Source organism: Gavialis gangeticus, unplaced genomic scaffold, assembly GCF_001723915.1.
Source record: "Gavialis gangeticus isolate Ggan-Ray unplaced genomic scaffold, GavGan_comp1, whole genome shotgun sequence".
Lineage (NCBI taxonomy): Eukaryota > Metazoa > Chordata > Crocodylia > Gavialidae > Gavialis > Gavialis gangeticus.
This window is the reverse complement of record NW_017729024.1, coordinates 76,924,772-76,932,255: the sequence shown is the minus strand read 5'-3', so window position 1 is coordinate 76,932,255 and position 7,484 is coordinate 76,924,772. Positions and strand designations below refer to the sequence as shown.

Below are 7,484 nucleotides of genomic sequence, written 5' to 3'. Positions count from 1 at the left end.
GCTGTCCCCTGATCATGCGAGTGGCCCGCCTCTGGACCCTCTCCATGCTGTCCACATCCCTCTTGAAGTGCGGTGCCCAGAACTGGATGCAGTACTCCAACTGTGGCCTGACCACTGCCGCACAGAGGGGGAAGATCACCTCCTTGGACCTGCTTGAGATGCATCTGTGGATGCGTGACAAGGTACAGCTGGCCTTCCTGACTGCCTCCCCACACTGCCGGCCCATGTTCATCTTGGAGTCAACGATGACTCCAAGATCCTTTTCTGCCTCTGTGCTGACAAGAGGGGAGTTCCCCACCCTTGCAGGTATGGTGCCGGTTGTTTCTCCCCAGGTGCATCACCTTGCACTTGTCCGTGTTGAATCCCATCCTATTCTCATCCGCCCACCCTTGTAACCTGTCTAGGTCTGATTGTAGCCTGCTGCTTCCTTCTAGTGTGCCCACATCCCCCCACATCTTAGTGTCATCAGCAAATTTGAACAGGGTGCTTTTTACCCCCTTGTCCAAGTCACTGATGAAGATGTTGAACAGTGCGGGCCCAAGGACTGAGCCCTGCGGAACCCCACTGCCCGCATCCCTCCAGGTTGAGAAGGACCCATCCACTACCACCCTCTGGGTGCGGCCCTCCAGCCAGCTGGCGACCCATTTGACTGTGTGGGTGTCGACACTGCAGTCCCCCAGTTTCTTAATGAGAACGGGGTGCGAGACAGCCCACCAGGCTTCCCCTGGGTCCTACTGCCCCTGGTTTCTGTCATTTTTAACAGGAACCAAGGACAGATCAATATTAATTTTCAAAAATTTTTAGGGGCCCTGCAGGCCAGACAGAACAGCCTTGCAGGCTGGATCCAGCCCGCAGGCCATATTTTACCCACCCCTGTAATACTGGCTCATTAAGGGGATGGTGGAAAAGGAGGACAGAATTGACTATAACTTCAAAACTTCCATATTAAATCTGATGCTAACATAATGATTAAAGAACAAGCTACCTAAAAGAAAAGCAGAGACCATAAAAAAGCAATTTAAAAAGGAAAAAATGATAGCAATTCATGAGCACAAGGGAGTGAAACGATAAATTTCAGACCCGAACTAGGGTCTGATATTTGACTGAGTTCCTTCTTTAAAGTCTGATCCACACTTATAAATGGATAATACTGATACACTAAGTACTCTAATGTAGAAAGGATAGTGATCCATGAAAACTCTTTGAAACTAATTTTAAAATATTTTAAAGCTCCTAGAGAACAAGATAGAAATCATATGACACCAAGGTATGGGAGAGTGTGGTCATGCCAGAAGATAGGTTGCAGATACAGGCTGGAGAGTTGGGTGGACCAGAACCAGCTGAAGTTCAACACTCAGAAGTGTAAGGTGCTCCACCTGGGGGGAAACAATCCCCAACATACCTACAGGCTCTGTGGTGACAATTTGACTTGCACAACGGCCGAAAGGGACCTAGGGGTAGTGATCGACCATCGCACGAACATGAGCTGGCAGTGTGATGCTGTGGCCGGCAAGGCAAACAACACGCTGGCATACATTAACTGTTGCATCTTATGCAAAACTAAGGAAGTGATACTCCCACTGTACTCCACACTGGTGAGACCGCAGCTGGAGTAACTGCATCCAGTTCTGGGCACCGCACTTCAACAAAGACGTGGGAAAACTTGAGAGGGTTCAGAGAAGAGCCACCCATGTGGTCAGGGACTTGCAAGACAAGCCATATGAGGAGAGGCTGAGGGACTTGGGCCTCTTCAACTTACAGAAGGGAAGGCTGAGAGGGGACTTGGTAGCGGCTTACCGCTACATCAGGGGAGTACATCAAGAACTTGGTGAACAGCTGTTCACCAGGGCACCCCTGAGGAAGACCAGGAGCAATGGATATGAACTCCTGGAATGCCAGGAAAAACTCCATCACAGTCAGGGTGTCCAGACTGTGGAATAAACTCCCTCCAGTGGTGGTGCAGTCATCTACCATGGAAATCTTCAAAAGAAAACTGGACAGTCACCTCACTGGGGCCACTTGACCCCAGTTGTCTTTTCCTGCCTAGTGCAAGGGGACTGGACCCAATGATCTACAAGGTCGCTTCCAGCCCCTAACAATCTATGAATATGAAAATGCTAACTAGTACAGGGAATGAGAGTTATGAAATTGCTTATTTCTTGTTGGTAGTTGTTTTTACGTTTGTTCTAGTAATTCTCAGTTTTGGGGGGGTTGCATAGTTCATTTTATATTCTTCATTAGAGGTGCACAGATATATCAGTCCATATTGTATCGGCACCGATAAAAGGAAAAGTGATAGTATTGGCGATTGGCTTTTTTTTGCCTGGTGTAGCCAATCATGTCACCGATAAATGTTAGGTGCACGTGCACAACTGCAGCATGGACATGGCTAGGAATGCAGTTTGGCAGATTGGAGAGCAGCCTCCTGCCAGTAAGTCTGGGAGGGGGAGTTGGAAAAGGAAAGAGGCAGATCAAGGCCCGCACAGTGAGGGAGGGAGTAAGGCACGGACAGGTACTGCCCAGCTGGGCAGGGGTGGGGCACAGGATGGAGCCATGGGCAGCTTGTCCTGGAGGTGCAGGGAATGGGGCTGGCAGCGAGTGGGGCTGCGTGCACCCCCGGGGAGGCATGCGGGAGCATGTTCCCCCCTCACCTGTGTGCAGGGCACGGGCAAACTGCCCACTGCAGGCTCAGGGTCAGGGTCTACACTGACCTCTTTCTGGTGGGGGGACTGGGCCAGCGCTGTGCTCAGGGCACGGCAGGGCAGGTAGCGGCACCGGGAGGAGGAGCTACAGTGAATTTTGGGGTGGCTGTGGCTGCCCCCCACAGCCACATCAATCTGAGTACAGCCCCGGCCCGGTATCCCCCCAGGAAGAGGCAAGTACAGCCCCCAGCCCTGAAGTGGGCAGCCTGCCCTCACCCTATGCACAAATCTGGGGGGCATATGCTCATGCGTCCCTCGGTGTGCGCACTGCACCAGGGAGCCGACCCATCCTTCCCATCCCCTCCTCCCCACACCTCCTGGACAAGCTGCCTGTAGCTCCATCCTGCGTCCCACCCCAGCCCCACTCCCTCCCTCCCTCACCGCGGGGGCCTCCACCTGCCCCCCACCAGGTCCCTTCCCCCCCAACAGACTTAACAGCCGGATGCTGCTCTCCAAGCTGAAGGACTACATATCAGCAATAGGATTTGTATCAGCTGATATGGCTGGCTAAGAAGTAGCCATCAGTACTGGTAAAAAAAAAAAATCTTTAGCAATGCACCCCTATTTATTATACTTCTATGTGCCTCCACAATTCTATTACAAGAAATCAGCATAACCATACAATAAACTTCCTCAGCAACCGCAGAGAAATTTGCTTCATTTTTTTCTTTTACTCCATTTATATTATTTCTTTCTTTTCTGGTTTTTCTCCACTCCTCCATCTCATGTTGGTGTAAATTAATTTTTCAGAACTGTAGGAGCCAATTCTACAAAAAAAATTTATACAGTATTCTTATTGACTTATGTGCACTTGGTTAGATGTTTTGAAATTGTACTTTTATTTAAAACTACTATTTTTCAAACCAAATAGTGGTATTTTTGTTAAGTAATATACAGGCTGTTCTAAATACAAATATGCACTGCCTTAAAGTAACTGCATTTTTAAAATCTTTTAGCTCAGTCTGTGCAGGTTTGAGTACAAATGCATTTATTTTGGTCCCAGTGTTACTTATACTGATTCACCCTTAAATCACTAAGGAATTCAGGTAAACCAAAATAAGCCTCTCTCACCGAAACAGAAGTCTGCCTAAACACTTTACATCAGTTTAAGTAAATTGTTTTTAAATTATGAAAGTCAAATCATTGCAAGGACAGGATTCCTTTCTTTGTCCTATTCTCAGTAACAGCACTATCTATTGAACCTAGGTCTATTATGGCATAACTGTCTATGGAATTTACATTTTTGTTTCTTTTAACTGGTGAGAAGTTCTTTTCTGAATATTTTCACATATGTGAAACTTTAAATTTATTCAGCGTTAGAAAGCGGTAAAATATGAACAATGTTTTAATTGAAAGCATTGCTGAGACAGGCATTAATAACTGGCACAGATACTCCTAGTTAAATTACTGAACTGGCAAAAAAGAAGTTGTGTAGAACTTTTGGGACCATTTAAGTGAAGAGTTTCTTCTACATAAATACTTTTACAAGTATATCTGCACCGGCAAACTTCCTAGCAGAAATGAAGCTTTTATCAGTTATTTTACCAATACAGCGTACAACCATTATCTGAACTGAATAAACCACAAACTCTATCTATACTGGGATATTTTTCTGTTAGGTGAAAAATTGAGCATAGCTCAAGCCACAGCCCTGGTTTTAAGTGGATAAATTAAATTCAAATAGTTTTTCTTTGAAGATGCAAGAGAGGTGTAGGCACACTTATCAATCCCAGAAAGATTATTCAGATATGGCATGGCTTTAAGAGATGCCTAATCAAGTGGAGGGTTAACGATTCTGACTGCCAGCCCTGACCACCTAATCATAAAAAATTAAGAGTCTAATTCTGCACTAAGTGACACAGTTTTCATATCTGATCTTCCTAATATTTATCACTGTACCTGACTTTGATTGATATGACATCCATTTTATACTGTATCACACTTCATTATTGGCTTTATTCTATGCTTGTAATTGGTACCTAGGATTAAACTACTACTAATTTTAGATTTGTGGAAATTTAGGTTTGGGTTATGTCAGAGAATTTCTGCTGCGTTTATTCCAGAGACATTTTTGCTTTTTCCACTTGAACATAAAAAGGTTTAAATGCCTAAATGTTTAAAACATGGAAACATTTCATTTCAAATAAAGTGAATGAAAAGAGACATTTATCTAAGTAACTGCAAAATACAAGATTATTACAACTAGTAATATTTTGCATGTTTCAGAACTACTACCTAACCAAAACATATAGTATTTTCATATGTAGCCCTCCTGTCAGTAAAAAAAAAATCATATTTATTTGCATCTATTTTTTAAAAACAAAAATAGACAATACCATAAAACATTTAATATCTGCATACAAAGAAGGAAGTGATATTTGATGTACAGCCCACTTACTTCTCCTTCCAAATAATATTTAAAACAGAAGGGCTGCAAAATATAAATATAAAAACAAAAGTATAGACATCCGTCATGTTTACTGAACACTAACAGATACCAAAACATTTTTTTAAACTTCAGACCACCTTGGTATGTATTTGTTGAGATTGTATATTACGGTCTCAAAAATTTATTTTTACACACATACACATATAAGGGCTTAGTCTGTGCGTCTGTGCATTTGTCTGTCTGTCCAACACTTTTAGGGGGCGTGGCTCCCAGGGGGCATGGCTCCAGCCTGTGCTGCGTCAAGAATGATGATGAGAGGGGAAGACGCAGAGCAGGGCCAGATGTGGAGTGGGGGGAGCTGGCATGGGGCTGGGGTGAAAGGGAGGCAGGACCAGACTTGGAGTGGTGGGGGGGTGGCATGGGGCTGAATGTGGAGCAGGGGAAGGGGTGGCACGTGACCAGATGCAGAGCGTGGGGTGGTGGGTGCGGGCAAACTTCCCCCACTTTCTGTCCCTGCCCCCACCCCCATCATTCTTGATGGGCAAGTCACTAGTAATATTATATCACATTAATACGATATACTATTATATTGTCTGCAATGAAACAATGGGAGTTCAACTTTTAATTAGATTAAAATAATGTTTATTAACTGAAAATTAGTAAGGCTTCAGGAAGTTCTTTAGAGAGCAACATTTAGTGTGAACAGTATTTTTTTTTTTGATGTAACCATTCTCCAGAGCTTTCATACTCTGCAGCAAAATACCAAATTCTATTCTGTTTTAGTACATCTCCACTGTCAGATCAGTTTAAATATCTAAAATCAGGTCAGTAACTATAAACATCAGCTGCTCCATCTTGTCTGGTATTTTTGTCACAAGAAAGACCAAAAATTCAGACAACACTACTACTTCCCACTTTTTTCCCCTCCAGTTAACAATCCTACATAGGATTTCATAATATAATCCTATATAGTTTGCCTTCCTAGTCTGAAGAGATATTTTGAGGATCCCTACAAGTACAGGTTTGAACATTATCCTATTTACACAATTCTAAAAAAGAAAAACTGGTTTGCAAACATGTCAAGTTACATCAACTGTAAGATCATATAAGAAATATAATTAAAAAAAAAAAAATCAAATCATGCATTCTGAGAATGCGTTTATTTTGAAGAAAATTTCCTCCCATTGACTAACACAGTAGGACTTAATAATAATAAATTGAGCTGATGTTATTTTCCTCTAAGTTTATCATCAATCAAAATGCTGGAATGGTATCAATCAGATACCATCCCTTACATAAAGTGCTGTACAGTGGATTAAAAATTGCCTTCCTTCCGCTAGGCACTAGATTTATAATATTTTCCTCTCCCCTTGATCACCACCATCAAGGAAGATTCACGAATACAGTCCCTGCTTGCTTTACTTTTCTTAAGTAATCTCCTCATAACCAGTGTGGAAGTCATCATATGCTAGCTCAGCCCAATCCCTCCAATTAATCAGAGGGAAAAAAAAAAACTGTTTAGAAATCAAAGAGACCTTGAATAGTCCCAAAACCACCTAACCGAGCCCTCCAGGAATCTGGAAGCAGGGGTACCCCCTCCACCCACCTCCCCAGCCCAAATCAGCTTGGGATGTCTGAATGCCTGGAAAATTGCCACAAATTGAATGAAAATGATAAGTGACTTGGGGAAACCACTGTTTAAAAGTGGTGGAGTCCTTGGGCACCCCACACAGAACCCAGCGCTCCTGAGAGTGCGGAAGAAGGGTCCAGGCAGTCCCTCAGGAATCCAGAAGCACAGGTCCAGGGATCTCTCCCAACTCACCATTCCTATCCCCTTCCTTCAAATCAGCCTGGGACACCAGGGACTGAAGTCAAGTGCAGGCAATATATGTTGAATCAGTATAGCTTTGCCAGCATCTAAGAATAGCCAGTTGCCAGGTGGTGTTTTGGGAGTGAAGGGGGGCATGGAGGAAGCAGTATAGTGTGGCTTGCCTGGAGGATCAACCAGAAACTAGTAACAGAAAACTTCGTGTCTGCATATAACAGTGAACCAGTTCACAGAGGACCATTTCAAAATACTACCTGATTATCAAGATATGTTCTTCAAACATACCAGGAGATTTAAACCATTCTAACTTAGATCGTATGCCTGGATGCGTGTGGTTTAAATCTAATTTTGAATGGTCTAAGTGTTACGTCTGTCCACACTTTCAGACATCCTTTCTTTGCAGGAACATGTAGGGGTATTACTACAATTAGGCCACAGTGTGTGGGGGAGGAAAGGCAACAGACGCATGCATTTCGATCTATGGTAATATTTTTAAATATCATATGAGTATAGTGAACCAAGATTTTTAGTTTCACATAACTAGCTTTTTTTTTTTTTTTTTTTT

The 7,484-nt window shown here is 43.4% G+C and overlaps 1 protein-coding gene and 1 long non-coding RNA gene across 5 annotated transcripts in view; one reads left to right on the top strand and one right to left on the bottom strand.

Annotated features, from left to right (window-relative positions):
- The window catches only part of APC (APC, WNT signaling pathway regulator), a 223,955-nt gene that overhangs the window by 102,237 nt on the left and 114,234 nt on the right, over positions 1 to 7,484 (bottom strand). The window lies entirely within an intron of this gene.
- The window catches only part of LOC109297484, a 10,714-nt gene continuing 6,923 nt past the window's right edge, over positions 3,694 to 7,484 (top strand). The window contains exon 1 of the long non-coding RNA XR_002097329.1: positions 3,694 to 3,706. This is a non-coding gene — a long non-coding RNA (uncharacterized LOC109297484). The remainder of the gene's footprint in view (positions 3,707 to 7,484) is intronic.